General features: G+C 39.0%; 1 pseudogene; it reads right to left on the reverse strand.

The window, feature by feature from the left end:
* Nucleotides 1–602: 602 nt before the first annotated feature.
* On the reverse strand, nt 603–1,480 carry LOC126007241 (putative olfactory receptor 5AK3; annotated as a pseudogene).
* Nucleotides 1,481–16,088: the final 14,608 nt, after the last annotated feature.

The following is a 16,088-nucleotide window of genomic DNA, read 5'->3' on the forward strand; positions in this document are numbered from 1 at the left end:
ATTTTGCCACATTTTCTGTGAGAACTGTTGATTTGATGAACCCATATTAAATTAAAAATCAAAATTTATTTTTCTTAACTCCTGCATACAAGTGAGACTATTCTGCGCTCACATATCTCCCTATGATTTATTTCATTCACCATAATAGTCTCCAAATCCATTCATGATAAGTAAATTTTATGGGATTTAAGAAAAATAAAAGACAGTATAATAATCACACCCAGAGACAAAAAGATGAGGGCTGGATGGACCAGCCCAAATAAGAAGTATATCATAAAGAGTAGTATGTGTAGTTAAAGAAATAGCTACACTAACAGCTACCATGACAATGATAGAAAGAAATACAATATCTGTCTCAAAGACAGGCAAGGTATGGGAGGGGAGGGGAGGTAGGAAATGGGGGACAATGGTTTGGACAAGTTGTACTGTGAAGGGGTGTGCGCATTTTATGGCAGAACCCCAATTACAAACATGTTTGTAACCTTGTGCTTCAATAAGACATTATTGAAAAAAGATAAAGTAGGAGCTGGAAGGTTAAAAAGAAGAAAGACATCAAATTTTATACTAGAAATGCTTTTTTCCAATGCCCTTAATGGATTCTTTTACATCTGGTTTCTCAGACTGTAGATGAGAGGGTCTAACATGGGGATGATAATGGCATAAAAGAGAGAGGACATTTTTTCTTGCTCTTGAGATTCAATAGTCCCATGGTGTAGATACATATACGTGACAGTTTCATAGAAAATTATGATAGCAGTAAAGCACAGGTGGAAAAGGCTTTTTTTCCCCCCTCAGCAAAAGAGATCTTCAGGATGGCAGCCAGAATGTATATGTAGGAAAGGATGAAGACTAAAATGGCAAATGTCAAGTTGAACCTGACAAAGACAGTCAAGAGTAAAATATTTTAGTCAATGCTAGAGCATGAGAGGGCAAGAATTGGGGATGCATAACAGAAAAAGTGGTTGATTTTATTGGATCTGCAAAAGCTCAATGAGAACGTAAAACTAGTATTTCTAGATGCATTTAGGAAGCCCAATTTAGGAACCAATTACAAATTGAATGCAAACTCTCTGGGTCATGACTATTAGATATTGAAGTGGGTTGCAGATGGCCATGTAATGGTCCGCTGCCATAACAGCCAGGATATAGCTGTCACTGGTTGTGAAGGTAGCAAAGATGAGTATTTGGGCTACACATTCTACAAAAGAGATGGAATGGTCTGTTTGTACAAAGTTCTGCAACATCTTGGGAGTGATAGCAGAGGAGTAGCAAAGATCAACAAATGCCAAATGTTGAAGAAAAAAAGTACATAGGTGTTTTAAGGGAGGAAACAAATCTGATGAGTAGGATCAATATTACCCACTAGAGTGACAACATAGATTATTAGGAAAACTATGAACAGGATATGCCAATACTTGTGTTGTGCAGCAAATCCTAGGAGGATGAATTAAGTCACTTTAGTGCCATTGTTTGTGTCCATGATGTGCAAGGATTAATTATCAGCTGAAAAGAAGCAAATAAAAACCTAGAAATCTAGGACTACTATAATCTTTTAACCAATTTCAGATTGGAAGTAATAAATTAATTGCTTTCTTATTGGGTTAAAAAATATTTCCTGTTGAGACCATGAGTTTACTCCTTAGCAGGGAAGAAAAGACAAAATGAAAAAGATGAAGGAAGAAAAGAATATACATTTCAATTATAAACAGTATCACAATATACTTTAATTTTATTGTGAGTCTTATATGTTCTATTTTAAGTATAAACCCCAAATTTGCTTAAAACTAATCTTGACATGTACATAGAATTCTACCTAGTCTTGCTCCAATTTATTTTCATATTTTTTAAATTTTTTAAATTTCACTTATAAAGTTTCCCATCTGCTGTGGTTCCATATATTTTTTAATTTTTATTGTAACCAAAATGCATTACAAATCTTTCACTGCATCATTTATGGTACATAGTGACAATGAATGAGGGGCATTCCCACCACCAGTGCTGTCCTCCCTCTGCCCCTGTTCCCAGTATGTATCCCATATCTCCCTCCTTTACCCCCAGAATGCTAGTGCAACTGGTCGCCACTTTACAGCTTGTTGTAGATTGAACATCCATTTCACCATCATCAGAGATAAAATGGATAAGAAAAAAGGGAGAAAAAATTTGGTGACAACTACCAAAAAAAAAAAAAAAAAGAAAGAAAGAAAGAAAGAAAGAAAGAAGAAAGAGAGAAAAAAGGAAAAAATAATGGAAGAAAAAAGAAAAAAATGGACCCGGCAAATAAAAATAAAAACAAATCTCTATATAATAACCAGAAGAGTGAAAAAGAAAGAGAAAAGTGGAAGAAAAAAGAGAAAAAAATAAAATAAAAAACTAACAACAAAAACTAACAAATCAAAACTAAACAAGAAAAGGTATGGGTGCTGGAGTGGCAGGGTTTGGCGTTCCCCCCACTTTTTTTTTTTTTTTTTTTTTTTTGCATAGGCACATTAAGCATTGGAGAAGAAAGGGAATTCCCGTGGCCTAAGAGATTCAGGGTTTCTCCATCCTTGAAGCATTCCATCATGGGATCAACCCCTGGCTCCATATATACTCATTACCCTATCCCAAAGGCTTTTTTTGTGATGCTAGGAAAGTTTTCTCTCGGTTGTGTGTGAGAAAATCAAGCCACCGTAGCTAGTGATTGTGGTATTTATGCGGATTATAGGTCAGGTTCTATGATAGAGGTTCCTATCCATCATTGTTGTTGTGTTCAGTCTTCTGTAACACTTGCTCCCTGTTTTCATTCAGTCCCTAAGCCTACGATATTATGGATCCAAAAGTTCTGCTCAGTCTCTGTTGTCCAAGTTGGACCTCTGCAATAAGACATCTTGTTGTTGTTGTTTTTATGTGTCTTGGGCTACAGCCTAGGGTAGGGTTTTCCTTATTAGTCCCAAGGTATGTTCTGTTCAGTCACAGTTGTCAAAGTCAGTTTTCTGTTGTTGGTGTTCTTATTTTTCACAGTTCAAGGGATGATATCTCTTCTGATTTCCATTTAGTGTTAGGTGATGTGATAGGACAGTCTGGACTTAGGTCAAGTTTTCATATTTTCATATCATTGTCATATCAAAATGTGCACAAGTTGGTGCCAGAGCAGTGTGATAAATCTCCCAATGGAGCTTAGTTCCTGGTGGTGTTGCCCGGAGCTGTATAATTTCTTCATCAGGGATCTGGGTTTTGGGATTGGACTAACACTGTCCAATCTCTAGACTGCGTTGTATCCACATCACACATGTTCAGGATGGGAGGCACCCTTCTGCTATAAAAAGTGAGTTCTTATCCCTAGAAGATAAGATCTTGTTTCTGTGTCTATAGTTTCCCCTTTTATTTACTGTGCCCATACAAAAATGTATGGTGTCATACTGTGTTGCTGGTGCTATTCTGGGTAAGGATGACAGGCTGCACACACAGTCTCTGTCGTCTGGTTTTGTTTTGAGCTTTTATCCCAGTCAGGGCTTTTTGTACCAAGCAGCACCAAAAATGGTAAGGATAGAGAAAAAATGTATATATTAAAATAGAACAAATAAATAAAACTGAGTTAAAAAGAGAAGGTATTTGAATAAAACAAGTGGTGGAGGAGGCTACCTGTATATGTAGGCATACACATCTTAAGATGTATTGTTATACAGGTATTGAGCACCCATAGGCAATATAAGATTCCCAATTAGGTCTTTTGATATATTCTTGTGGGGAGTAAAAGCCAAGGTACTTTTCGATTCACAGGCCTTGGAATTGAGTTTGAGAGATGCTTTGCTGCATTACGAGACCATATAGTGTCTTTGAGCTGGGAATTTTGCTGAGGCCGATTCCTATATCGTGCAATAGTCCACGACTTGGTGGGGGTGAGAGGGGCCATCAAGCATGAGTCAGCAGGCATGCTGATTGTAGTTCTTTGCTGATACATGAGAACGGGGACCCAGAGGGTGTCTTTCACTGAGGAGCTGGAAGGTGGTCTGTTGGGGCAGGAGGTCAATCTTGGTGCCTACTGAGTTAGGAACTGAGGAGGGTAAAGAGGGTTAAATTAGGGGAAGATAATGTATCAGGATTGGGAGATGAGGAGATAGAAGAGACACGGGGTAGGGGAGAGGCAATACATGACAGGGGCTATATACTATATATATGAATTGTTTGTGATTTCAGCTTGAAGTCAGTATGGAAAGTCACGTCACATAAAGACTGACTTTAAAGATCTATTTGAGTGTTACCATCCAACTCTTTGGCATTTGATTTCCTTTCCTAGGAATCGTCTAGAATAAAGAACATTTTTAGATAATGCTTAAAAAGTATAGTTGCCCATGCCCATAGTATATATGCACCCACACAGTTATGAAAATGAGTATTAGTAAGAAAAGACACTGCTGCAAGGGGTCCAGTATGAATACGGGAGTTTACCTCCTTCCGCCTCCCCCCAGAGCCCAGTTGCCAGACCTGGCCCTGAAGACCAGTCTGGCATGGGGGGATCTCGGTCTCCTGGACTAAGTGGTCAGCTCAGGAGGCCATTGGCCAGCTGTATGCCCAGATTCCCAGCCATACCCGTAGGAGAGGAGCAGGAATCCTGGCATGTGGGATCGTCTGGGTCCAGCTTCAGCCTCCCTCTCCAGTATGAAAAAGCATGGGGGAGGAGTTTGCCTCCTCCCCATTCCCCCACCAGAGCTCAGATGCCAGACCTGGCCTTGAAAGCCAGCCTGGTGTGGGGGGGCTCTAGGTCTCCTGGACTAACTGGTCAGTCTTGGAGGCCTTTGGCCAGCTGTCTGTCCAGATTCTCAGCCATGCCAGTAGAAGGAGCAGTAATCCTGGCATGTGGGATCTTCTGGGTCCAGTTGCAGCCTTCCTCTCCAGTTTAAAAAACCATGGGATTGGAGTTTCCCTCCTCCCCCCTCCCCCCAGAGCCCAGTTGCCAAGGATCTTCTGGCTTTTTTAGGCTTTTCTACACAATTCTGCCAAGAAGACACCATTGAACACAATCTCCAGGGTCCAAACCCGGTAAGAGCCCCACCCAATAAGATGGGTGCTGATCTCTGCCATGTGTTTGGGCACAAGAGATCCATTATAAAGGACTGCTGCCTTGCTCTCTGTCTGCTTTTCTGAACAAGACAGCCAAGGAGATGCCATAGAACATGCTCATGGCAAGCATTAACGGGAGAAAACTAAAAGCCTTTTCTCTGAGATCTGAACAAGATAAAGTTGATAACTCTCACCACTTCTACTCAAAATGGTACTGGAAGTATTTTCCATAGCAATTAGGAAAGAAAATAATATCAAATGATAGAAAACGAAAGTCAGACTCTTACTTTTTGCAGATGACATAGTATTCCATCTTCAAAATACTGAAGACTATAAAAATGTCTTCAAACAATGGATTTATATAGTAAAGTGGCTAGCTACAAAATTCAGAAAAATTTATAGCTTTCCTATACACAAATAATGAACGAGAAGAAAGAGATACTAAAAATATATCATTCACAATTGTACCTCATAAAAGCAAGTACCTTGGATTCAATTTAATTAAAGAGGTTAAAGAACTATGCAAAGAAAACTACAAAATACTGTTTCAAAAATAAAAAAATGGACGCAAAGAAATGAAAACAAATAACCTGCTCATGGATTGGAATAAATCATCAAATAAATTTTAAAAGTTTCTAGCTATTATCTAATATCTCCTGATATGTTCTTTAGATTTATTGCATTACTTTAATAAACCATTTATTGTGTCATCCCCAAATGCATTTTTGAGTGTAAGAAACAGAATTCATAATACTGTTAATGATAGGATTTTAGATGTTCAGCATTTCACTATCTCACTCTCTAGGAGAGTGTCTCCTGGAAAAACTTCCTTCATGTTGTCCATCACATGGTAAGTTCAGTTCTATAGACCAGTTCTCAGGATCTGTTGCCCTTGACCATTTATTCATTACTTTTGTGGTTCTTTATATCCCAAATATAAGAAAGAAGAAAAGCATTATAAACACCTAATTTCTATTCCTAGAAGAAAGTTCAGGTCCTAATTATTTTTAATTTTAATTTTTTAAATATCTTTATTTAAACCCTATGAATACAAACATATTTGCAATTGGGATTCAGTCATAACAAGAACATTCCCCTTCACCAGAGCAACATTACCACTGCCAGTGCACTAGCTGTCCTGTACTAGAAAGCTCCCATGTCAATATCTGCTTCTCTAACCCAGGGCAAGCCCTAAGGAATCATAATACTGACTCAGACACTTTTGACATGTTTCAAGGCTCTCATCCCTGACTCATGCTTTGTGTCAGTTCTCCCTTGCTCCTCTGCAACAGGATGATCCTGTGTCACCATTCTCCTCTTAAACCCTAAACTGAGCAGATGTTAACACTACTACAATATAACTTCACTCTTCAACTCTACTAACCATTGTTTTTGGTTTTGAGAGTTTGCCTCAAATACCTGCACAATCACCCTATGCAAATATGGTCCTTAATTACTCACCACCATTGTCAGCACTGAAATAGTAGGTTAGGGCACTGGCACTATTAGATTAGCATATTATAGAAAGTAATAATTTGGAGCTGGCGAGGTGGCTCTAGTGATAAGGTGCCTGCCTTGCCTGCTCTAGCCTAGAATGGACTGCGGTTTGATCACCTGGTGTCCCATTTGGTCCCCCAAGCCAGGAGCAACTTCTGAGCACATAGCCAGGAGTAACCCCTGAGCATCACCGGGTGTGCCCCACCAAAAAGGTAATAGTTCAACTATAAAGAAACTGTTCAGATCTCAAACAATTGGAAATATGAAGTTCAAATCACAGCATCCACAAATACTTAAAATTAGGAGATAAAGGAATTTTCTTGCTCTGTCATATAGAAGCACTAGTTCCAGCTAATCATTGGTCTCAAATAAAGCCTCATCAATGAAAAATTTAAATCAATGCTCCATGCAGTGATCATGAAAATAAGGCAATAATTGGAAAAGAAAAGAATCCAAACAACTAAAAGAGGAACCAAACTAGGGTGTTAAATAATCCATACAAATTGAATTGAAGTAGTTAAAAATAAATAGAAAGTCACACAACAGGATTTAACTTGAGGAGGACTGTATCAGTGATACTAAAGACAAAATACTGGTCATTAACCAGTAAAATGAGGTGAAAAAAGAAATAAAAAGATAAATTAACGGAAGAGAACATAAAATATGAGATAGATGATAGTTGATAAATAATTTTTAACATAATTTTAATTTTGATCATAGTGGCTTACATATTGTTGACAATAATATTTTAGGTACATATTTACATAAAATCAGGGGGGATTCCTATCACCGGTTTGTCTTCCCTACTCCTCCGTTTTTGTCCTACCTTCCATATCCTCTTCCCTCACCCCCAGGGCTGCTAGAATATGTGGTCCCCTCTGTACCTATCCTATTACTTTGTAGTCTTACACCTGTTTGGTCCTGATGCCTCCTTTATTTCCCCCTCTAATTGGGGGGAAGGACTAGCTAGATCAAGTTATGTGGTTTTGTTTGAAGAGGAGAAAAATAATAAACTGGGGTAAAAGTCTAATACGCCGGGAATAAGCAGAATTCTTCTAGAGGCTCTCGCCATCGGTTTGAGAGACGAAGGAGAAAAAGAAGGTGAAAAAGTCCACCCCTACAAAATGAAGTGTCAAATATCTATTAAGAGTTCCAACAATAACACTAAGCACCCCAAAAACAGAACAAAACGAACAAACAAACAAACAAACAAAAAATGCTGTGGTCTTGAGAAAGGCATCATGGCAGAGCCCATGAAGAGGGAAAAGAAGGGGCCTGAGAGATCACATGGAGGCAAGGCGTCTGCCTTTCATGCAGGAGGTCATCGGCTCGAATCTCTGCTCCCCACATGGTCCCTCGTGCCCACCAGGTGCAATCTCTGAGCCCAGAGCCAGGCATAATCCCTGAGCACTGCCGGGTGCCACCCAGAAATCTGAAAAAAAGGAAAAAAAAAAAAGGAGAAAAAAAGATAAGTGGGGGGCAATAACTTCAATAACCACATTAAACAAAGAAATCGACCAAAAATAGATAGGTAAATAAAAATAATAATAGTACTACATGAAGATAAAAAGTAATATATGAAAAATAAACAATGTTTTTTTTTCCCTCCTGCCCAGGCACAGTAAATATTGGGGTCATTCAAAAAGGGATTCACATGGCCTAAGAGATATGGGGTTTTTCCGCCCTTGGAGTATATTATCATGGGATCAACTATAGACTCTGCTCATGATCCTTTATTCTCCCGGTGGTGCATTCGTGGAGTTTGGGAGACTTCTGCTCCATCCTGGGTGTTATAGTGAGACCTCTGTATCTAGAGATCTCAGTATCTGCACAGTTACAGGGGTGGAACTTATGATGAAGTCAGTCTTTGTGGTTGTAGAAGTTCTGTTCCCTCAGTGTCACTCCAGTCCATCTTCTGTGGTTGGTGGTCTTGGTCTTGGCACTAACCCTGGGATGGCACCTAGGATAATGCCTTTCCTTGCGTTTCCAGAAGCCCCATTCCATTACAGTTGTCTCTGCCAGACCTTTGGAACTGGGGATCATGGTTGATGTGCAGGTTGTAGCTCAAACCCTAGGCTAGGGCTTTTTTATTGGTCCCAAGATATATACAGACTGGTCATGGTTCTAGCAGCCAGTCCTCTGTAAATCACGTTTTTGGCTTCTGGACCTACCAGCGGGTGACAAATCTTCTGATTTTGTCTTATCGGTGGCTGGTAGGGCAGGATAACCTGCTCTTAAATCAAGTTGTTCCCCTTTTCCTCGGTGTCAGGATATCGTATTAGAACTGGCACTCGTTGGTGTTCCAGCAGTAATAAGGTTGTTCCGGATGGGGTTTGTTACCTGCAGCTGTTGTGAAGGACTGTGCCATTTCTGTGACTGGGATCCAGGGTTCAAGGTTGGATGGATGGGATCTAATCTCCTGAGGTCTAAGTTGATTCCATATGATGTATTTTCAAGGTAGGAGTTATCCCTGTATTGTAAACAACTCTGAGTTTCTATCTCTAGTAGATAAAAGCTCTTTTTTTTATGTGAAAGCTTTCCCCTTTTTTTAGTGTGCCTTTGCAGAGAGAAATGGTGCTACGTTATATTGTTGTTGCCTTTGGGGGTGGACAGAGAAGAAAACAAAAACAGGTAACATACCCAAAAAAGATTTGAAAAAAATAGGATTAAAAATGTATGTGCTCACATATGTATATGTGGACAAGAAAGTTAAAAAATGAATTAACGGAGTATTTAAAGGACCAAAGAGGTGCAAAAGACTACCTTACATTTGGGGAAAGGCAGGTAAAGAGGAGGTGTAATACAGGTCTTATGTTTATGTTGGGAGTATAGGTTTTCCCATTGTCTTTTGGGTTTTTGTTGTAGTGTGTGGGTTTCCAGGCTCCTTTCCATCACACCCCCTGACCTTCTTCAGATTGGTGAACGATTTGCGGCAGGGAGGTCTTGGGAAGAGTTCTTGTATTGGGGCTACTTTTGGAGCTAAGTCCGGTTTCAAGTAACAGTCCTCCTTAGGGGGAGATGGTAGGGAGGGCCGCGCAGCATGGGTCCGCAGGGGAGTTAGTTGCCTTTTCTTGCAGGAGACAAAGTGTGGGTTTGACTGGGTGTCTCTTTGTTTGGGTACTGGGTACTGGTTCATTGGGGTAGGAGGTCAATCTTGATGCCTAATTGATTAAGGACTGAGGGTGAAGAGTGTTAATACAGTGGGAAATATGGATGGGAATGAGGGATGAGGGGATATTTGGATTTCCAAAGGGGGAAAGGGGAAGGTATATGGTAGGTGTAGGAAGGGAGAAACAAGAAAATACATTGGAAAGGAAGGGAAAAGAGGGAAAAAAAGTAGAGAGAAGAGTGGAGAAGAAATGATAAAAAAGAAAGTAGTGAGAAGAGAGGAGAGAATACCAAGGGAATGTTATTTTGTTTGAGTGTGTTCGATGAGTATAGTCTGTAGTTTAAGTCTGTATGTCAAGGGTACTGCTTCGGTGGTCTGACTGGCCACGTGCTTCAATTCCTAAAAGAAGGTATAACGTTGAAATAAAGTGTATGTTAAAGAGTTTTCTCGGGACCATCTCGTAGTGCCAGCTAGGAATGGTATCTCGTGTGGTATCCCGAGCTGCCATCTTGGTTTATCCACCCTTTGTATCCAAGGATGCCTGTGGACAGAAAAGCTGAGAGGTTATTTTAAATATAGTAAGATAAGGCATTAAAACATGATTTTATGGGATGATTCTATTGGAGTCAGTGATTTCCAGTGGTATTCTTTACCTGTGATCCTGATTACGATCTCCAAGAGATTATTGTGGGCCTTTGTCGTAGAAGGCTGATTACATACCTGTTCTCCCTATGCTGTTATTTCTGGTGCTGCTGCTTTCTTTGTGGTATAGTGCGGTCAAGAGTTTGCGTTGTTCCTTTTTTCATGTATTTTGGGCGCTGCACTCGAGTATATGTTGGCTATTACAGTGTTTAGAGTTTCTACCCTATGAAACCCTATTATTTGATTGTTGAGTGTTAGTTTTGTATAAGATGTATGATCTGGGTGCTTCAGAATAGTGCTATCATTCTGTGTTTATCTTTGGTCTTCTGACTTACTTTGTTTAACCTAACATGTTCTAGATCCATCCATGTTGATGCAAAGTCTGTGATTGTATCATTTCTGACTGACATGTAATATTCCATTGTGTATAGATACCACATCTTAATGATCCATTCATCTGTTGTTGTACATCGAGGTTGGTTCCAAGACCTGGCTATTATACTGAGTGCTGCTATAAATAGTGGGGTGCACACGTATTTTGGAATGAATGTCCTTCCAAGTTGGGGGTATATACCTAGGAGAGCAATTGCTGGGTCAAATGGCAACTCAATTCTGAGTTCTTTGAGCACTCTCCAGACTGTTCTCCATAGGTGTTGGACTAGGGGGCATTCCCACCAGCAGTGGATGAGAGTTCCTTTCATACCACATCCCCGCCAACAGAGATTGTCCCCATTATTTTTGATGTGAGCCATCCTTACTAGTGTAAGGTGGTATCTCATTGTTGTCTTGATTTGGATCTCTCTGATGATGAGTGAAGGTGAGCATGTTTTCATGTGTTTGTTCGCCATCCTTCTGTCTTCCTCAGAAAAGTGTCTATTCATTTCCTCTCCTCATTTTTTATGGCTTTATTTTGTTTTGGGGGGGCTCAGCTTTCTGAGTGCTTTGTATATTCTAGATATCAGCCCTTTATCTGATATGTCGAGTGAAAAAATTTTTCCCATTCTGTTAACTGTCTTCTTGCATTAAGTAAGGTTTCTTTCGCCATGCAGAAGCTTTTTAGTTTGATGTAGTCCCATTTGTTTATTTATGTTTGATGCTAAAGTTATTGCCATTGGTGCTCCATTCTCGAAGACCTTTTTGATATATAGGTCTTCGAGTGTTCTACCTATTTTGTTCTCGATAAACTTTATAGATTCGGGTCTGATTTCAAGGTCTTTGATCCATTTTGAGTTGACTTTCGTATAAGGAGTGAGGTATGGGTCGATTTTGACTTTTGTACATGTGGTTTTCCAGTTGTACCAACACCATTTGTTGAAGAGGCTTTCTTTGTTCCATTTCAAGTTCCTGCCTCTTTTATCAAATATTAGTTGGCTGTATATCTGGGGGTTTATGTCTGGGAATTCTGTCCTGACCCATTGGTCTGAAGTCCTGTCTCTGTTTCAGTACCATGCTGTTTTGATTACTATGGCTTTATAGTATAGTTTCAAGTTAGGTAAGGAGATGCCACCCAGCTTCTTGTTTTTCAGTATTTGTTTGGCTATCCTGGGTCTTTTGTGGTTCCAGATGAATTTTGTGATGGATTGTTCTATTTCTTTAAAGAATGGTGTTTGAATTTGGATAGGGATTGCATTAAATCTATATAGTAGTTTGGGTAGGATAGTCATTTTAACTATGTTAATTCTACCTATCCATGAGCATGGGATATTCTTCCATTTCTTTAGATCCTCTTCAATTTCTTTCTGAAGTGTTTTGAAGTTTCCCTGGTATAGGTCTTTTATTTCTCTTGTGAGGTTGATTCCTAAGTATCTGATATTTTTTGATACTATTTTAAATGGAATTGTATTTATAATATCTCTCTCCTCGGCTTTGTTGTTTGTATATAGAAACGCAACTGTCTTTTGTGTATTGACTTTGTATCCAGCCACTTTGATGTATTGGTTGATTATTTCTAGGAGTTTTATTGTGGACTCTTTAGGGTTTTCAATGTATATCATCGTATCATCTGCAAATAGAGATAGTTTGTGTTCCTCTTTCCCAATTTGGATTCCTTTGATTCCCTTCTCTTGTCGGATTGCTATTTCTAGGATTTCTAAGGTTATATTGAATAAGAGTGGGGAGAGTGGACAGTCTTGCCTAGTTCTTGATCTTAGTGGGAATGCTTCTAGTTTCTCACCATTAAGAATAAAGTTGGCTGTCGGTTTTTCATAGATAGCTGTAACTATCTTGAGGAAGGATCCTTCTAACCTTATTTTGCTGAGTGTCTTTAACATGAAAGGGTGTTAGATTTTGTCAAACGCCTTCTCTGCATCGATTGATATGATCATGTGCTTTTTGTCTTTCTTGTTGTTGATGTGATGTGTAATGTTGATTGATTTGCGTATGTTGAACCAACCTTGCATTCCTGGTATAAATCCCACTTGGTCATGATGTATGATCTTTTTGATGAAGTGCTGGATTCGGTTTGCTAAAATTTTGTTGAGTATCTTTGCATCTATGTTCATTAGTGAGATTGGTCTGTAGTTTTCTTTTTTGGTGGTGTCTTTGCCATCTTTGGGAATGAGTGTGATATTGGCCTCATAAAAGGAATTGGGGAGGATTCCAGTTTTCTCTATGGTTTGGATGAGCCTATGGAAAAGTGGTAGTAGGTCTTCTCAAAATGTTTGATAGAATTCACCTGTAAATCCATCTGGGCCTGGACTTTAGTTATTGGGGAGTTTCTTAATTACATCTTCAATTTCCTCTGAGGTGACTGGTCTATTTAGGCTTTCTATTTCTTCTTTCTCGAGTCTTGGAAGATGGTATTTTTCTAGGAATCTGTCGATTTCTGCTGGGTTCTCTAGCCTAGTTGAGTATAGTTGTTCATAGTATGATCTAATGATATGTTGTATTTTTGGGGGTCCTGTTGTAATCTCTCCCCTTTCATTTGTGATCCTACTGATTTGGGTGTTTTCTCTCTTTTTTCTGGTGAATTTTGCCAGTGGTTTGTCTATCTTGTTTATTTTTTTGAAAAACCAACTCCTGGTCTCATTGATTTTTTGTATTGTTTTCTTAGTTTCTATGTTGTTTATTTCTGCTCTGGTTTTTATTATTTCTTGCCTTCTGGTCGTGGTTGGGTTTCTCTGCTGCTGCTGTTCCAATTTCTTGACGTGATTGTTTAAACTGTTGATTTTATTGTTTTCCTGTTTCTTGACATAGGCCTGTATTGCTATGAGTTTCCCCCTAATTACTGCTTTTGCTGTGTCCTACAAATTTTGACAAGTTGTCTCCTTATTATCATTTGTCTCAAGGAATCTTTTTATTTCTTCCTTGAGTTGTTCTTTGATCCAGTTGTTGTTGAGCAGCATGTTGTTTAATCTCCAGGTATTAGTTTTTCTCCATTGTTTCTTCTTGACATCAATTTTGACCTCTGTTTCATAGTGATCTGAAAGGGTACTTCTAATGATCCTTACCTTTGTGGTCTTATATAGGTTGGCTTTGTATCCTAAGACATGGTCTATTCTGGAGAAGGTTCCATGTGGGTTTGAGAAGAATGTGTAATCTGCTTTCTGGGGATGGAGGGCTCTAAATAAGTCTATTAGCCCTAAATCTTCTAATTTTTCATTTAGAGCTCTTATTTCTTTGCTATTTTTCTGTTTGGTGGATCTGTCCAGTGGTGATATTGGAGTATTGAGGTCCCCTACTATTATCACATATCCCTTCATGTGTTTCTCCAGGTTTGTCAGTAGTTGCCTCACATATTTTGCTGGCTCTATATTAGGTGCATAGATATTGACCAGGGTTAGTACTTCAAGCTTGATCTAATGTTCCCTTGATCATTAGGTAGTGACCCTCTTTGTCTTTGATCACTTTCTTGAGATTGAATGCAATTTGGTCTGATACCAGAATGGCTCTCCCTGCTCTTTTTTGTTTTCCATTGGCTTGTATAATTACTTTCCATCCCTTTATTCTAAGCCGGTGTTTATCCTGTAGTTGTAGGTGTGTTTCTTGGAGACAGCAGAAGTCTGGTTTATTTTTCCTAACCCAGTTCTCTACTATGTGTCTTTTAATTGGAGAGTTTAGTCCATTAACATTTAGGGAAATTATTGAGAGAGAGGACTGTTGTGCAGTTGTATTGTGTGGAGTGGTTGATGTTACAATTGAGGGTTTGGATTGTGTAATTCATCTCTGAGTAGGTCTTTTAAGATCGGCTTAGTTTGCACAAATAGTTCAAGCTCGTTCATGTTTGAGAATGTTTTTAGTTTGCCCTCCCATATGAATGATAGTTTTGCTGCGTATTGGACCCTGGGTTGGAAATTTCTTTCATTCAGTCGTTTAAATATGTCATTCCACTGTCTTCTTGCTTGAATTTTTTCAAATGGGAGATCTGGTTTGATTCTTATGTCCTTTCCTTTGTACTTGAGGGTATTTTTCTCCCTTATTGCTTTAAGGAGTTCTTCTTTCTCTTTGTTTTTTGCCATTTGAATTATTATATGTCTTGGAGTTGGCTTATTAGGGTTTATTTTATTTTTTTTTAATTTTTATTTTTTTATTTAAACACCTTATTACATACATGATTGTTTTTGGGTTTCAGTCATGTAAAGAACACCACCCATCACCAGTGCAACATTCCCATCACCAATGTCCAAGTCTCCCTCCTACACACCCAACCCCCGCCTGTACTCTAAACAGGCTCTCCATTTCCCTCATACATTCTCATTATAAGGAAAATTCAAAATGTAGTTATTTCTCTAACTAAACTCATCACTCTTTGTGGTGAGCTTCTTATGGTGAGCTGGAACATCCAGCTCTTTTCACTTTTGTGTCTGGAAATTATTATTGCAAGAATGTCTTTCATTTCTCTTAAAACCCATAGATGAGTGAGACCATTCTGCGTTTTTCTCTCTCTCTCTGACTTATTTCACTCAGCATAATAGATTCCATATACATCCATGTATAGGAAAATTTCATGACTTCATCTCTCCTGACAGCTGCATAATATTCCATTGTGTATATGTACCACAGTTTCTTTAGCCATTCATCTGTTGAAGGGCATCTTGGTTGTTTCCAGAGTCTTGCTATGGTAAATAGTGCTGCAATGAATATAGGTGTAAGGAAGGGGTATTTGTACTGTATTTTTGTGTTCCTAGGGTATATTCCTAGGAGTGGTATAGCTGGATCATATGGGAGCTCGATTTCCAGTTTTTGAAGGAATCTCCATATCGCTTTCCATAAAGGTTGAACTAGATGGCATTCCCACCAGCAGTGGATAAGAGTTCCTTTCTCTCCACATCCCCGCCAACACTGTTTGTTCTCATTCTTTGTGATGTGTGCCATTCTCTGTGGTGTGAGGTGGTATCTCATCGTTGTTTTGATTTGCATCTCCCTGATGATTAGTGATGTGGAGCATTTTTTCATGTGTCTTTTGGCCATTTGTATTTCTTCTTTGTCAAAATGTCTGTTCATTTCTTCTCCCCATTTTTTGATGGGATTAGATGTTTTTTTCTTGTAAAGTTCTGTCAGTGCCTTGTATATTTTGGAGATTAGCCCCTTATCTGATGGGTATTGGGTGAATAGTTTCTCCCACTCAGTGGGTGGCTCTTGTATCCTGGGCACTATTTCCTTTGAGGTGCAGAAACTTCTCAGCTTAATATATTCCCATCTGTTAATCTCTGCTTTCACTTGCTTGGAGAGTGCAGTTTCCTCCTTGAAGATGCCTGTAATGTCCTGGACTGTCTTGCCTATGTGCTGTTCTATATATCTTATGGTTTTGGGGCTGATATCGAGGTCTTTAATCCATTTGGATTTCACCTTCGTGCATGAT

Source organism: Suncus etruscus, chromosome 4 (assembly GCF_024139225.1).
Source record: "Suncus etruscus isolate mSunEtr1 chromosome 4, mSunEtr1.pri.cur, whole genome shotgun sequence".
Classification (NCBI taxonomy): domain Eukaryota; kingdom Metazoa; phylum Chordata; class Mammalia; order Eulipotyphla; family Soricidae; genus Suncus; species Suncus etruscus.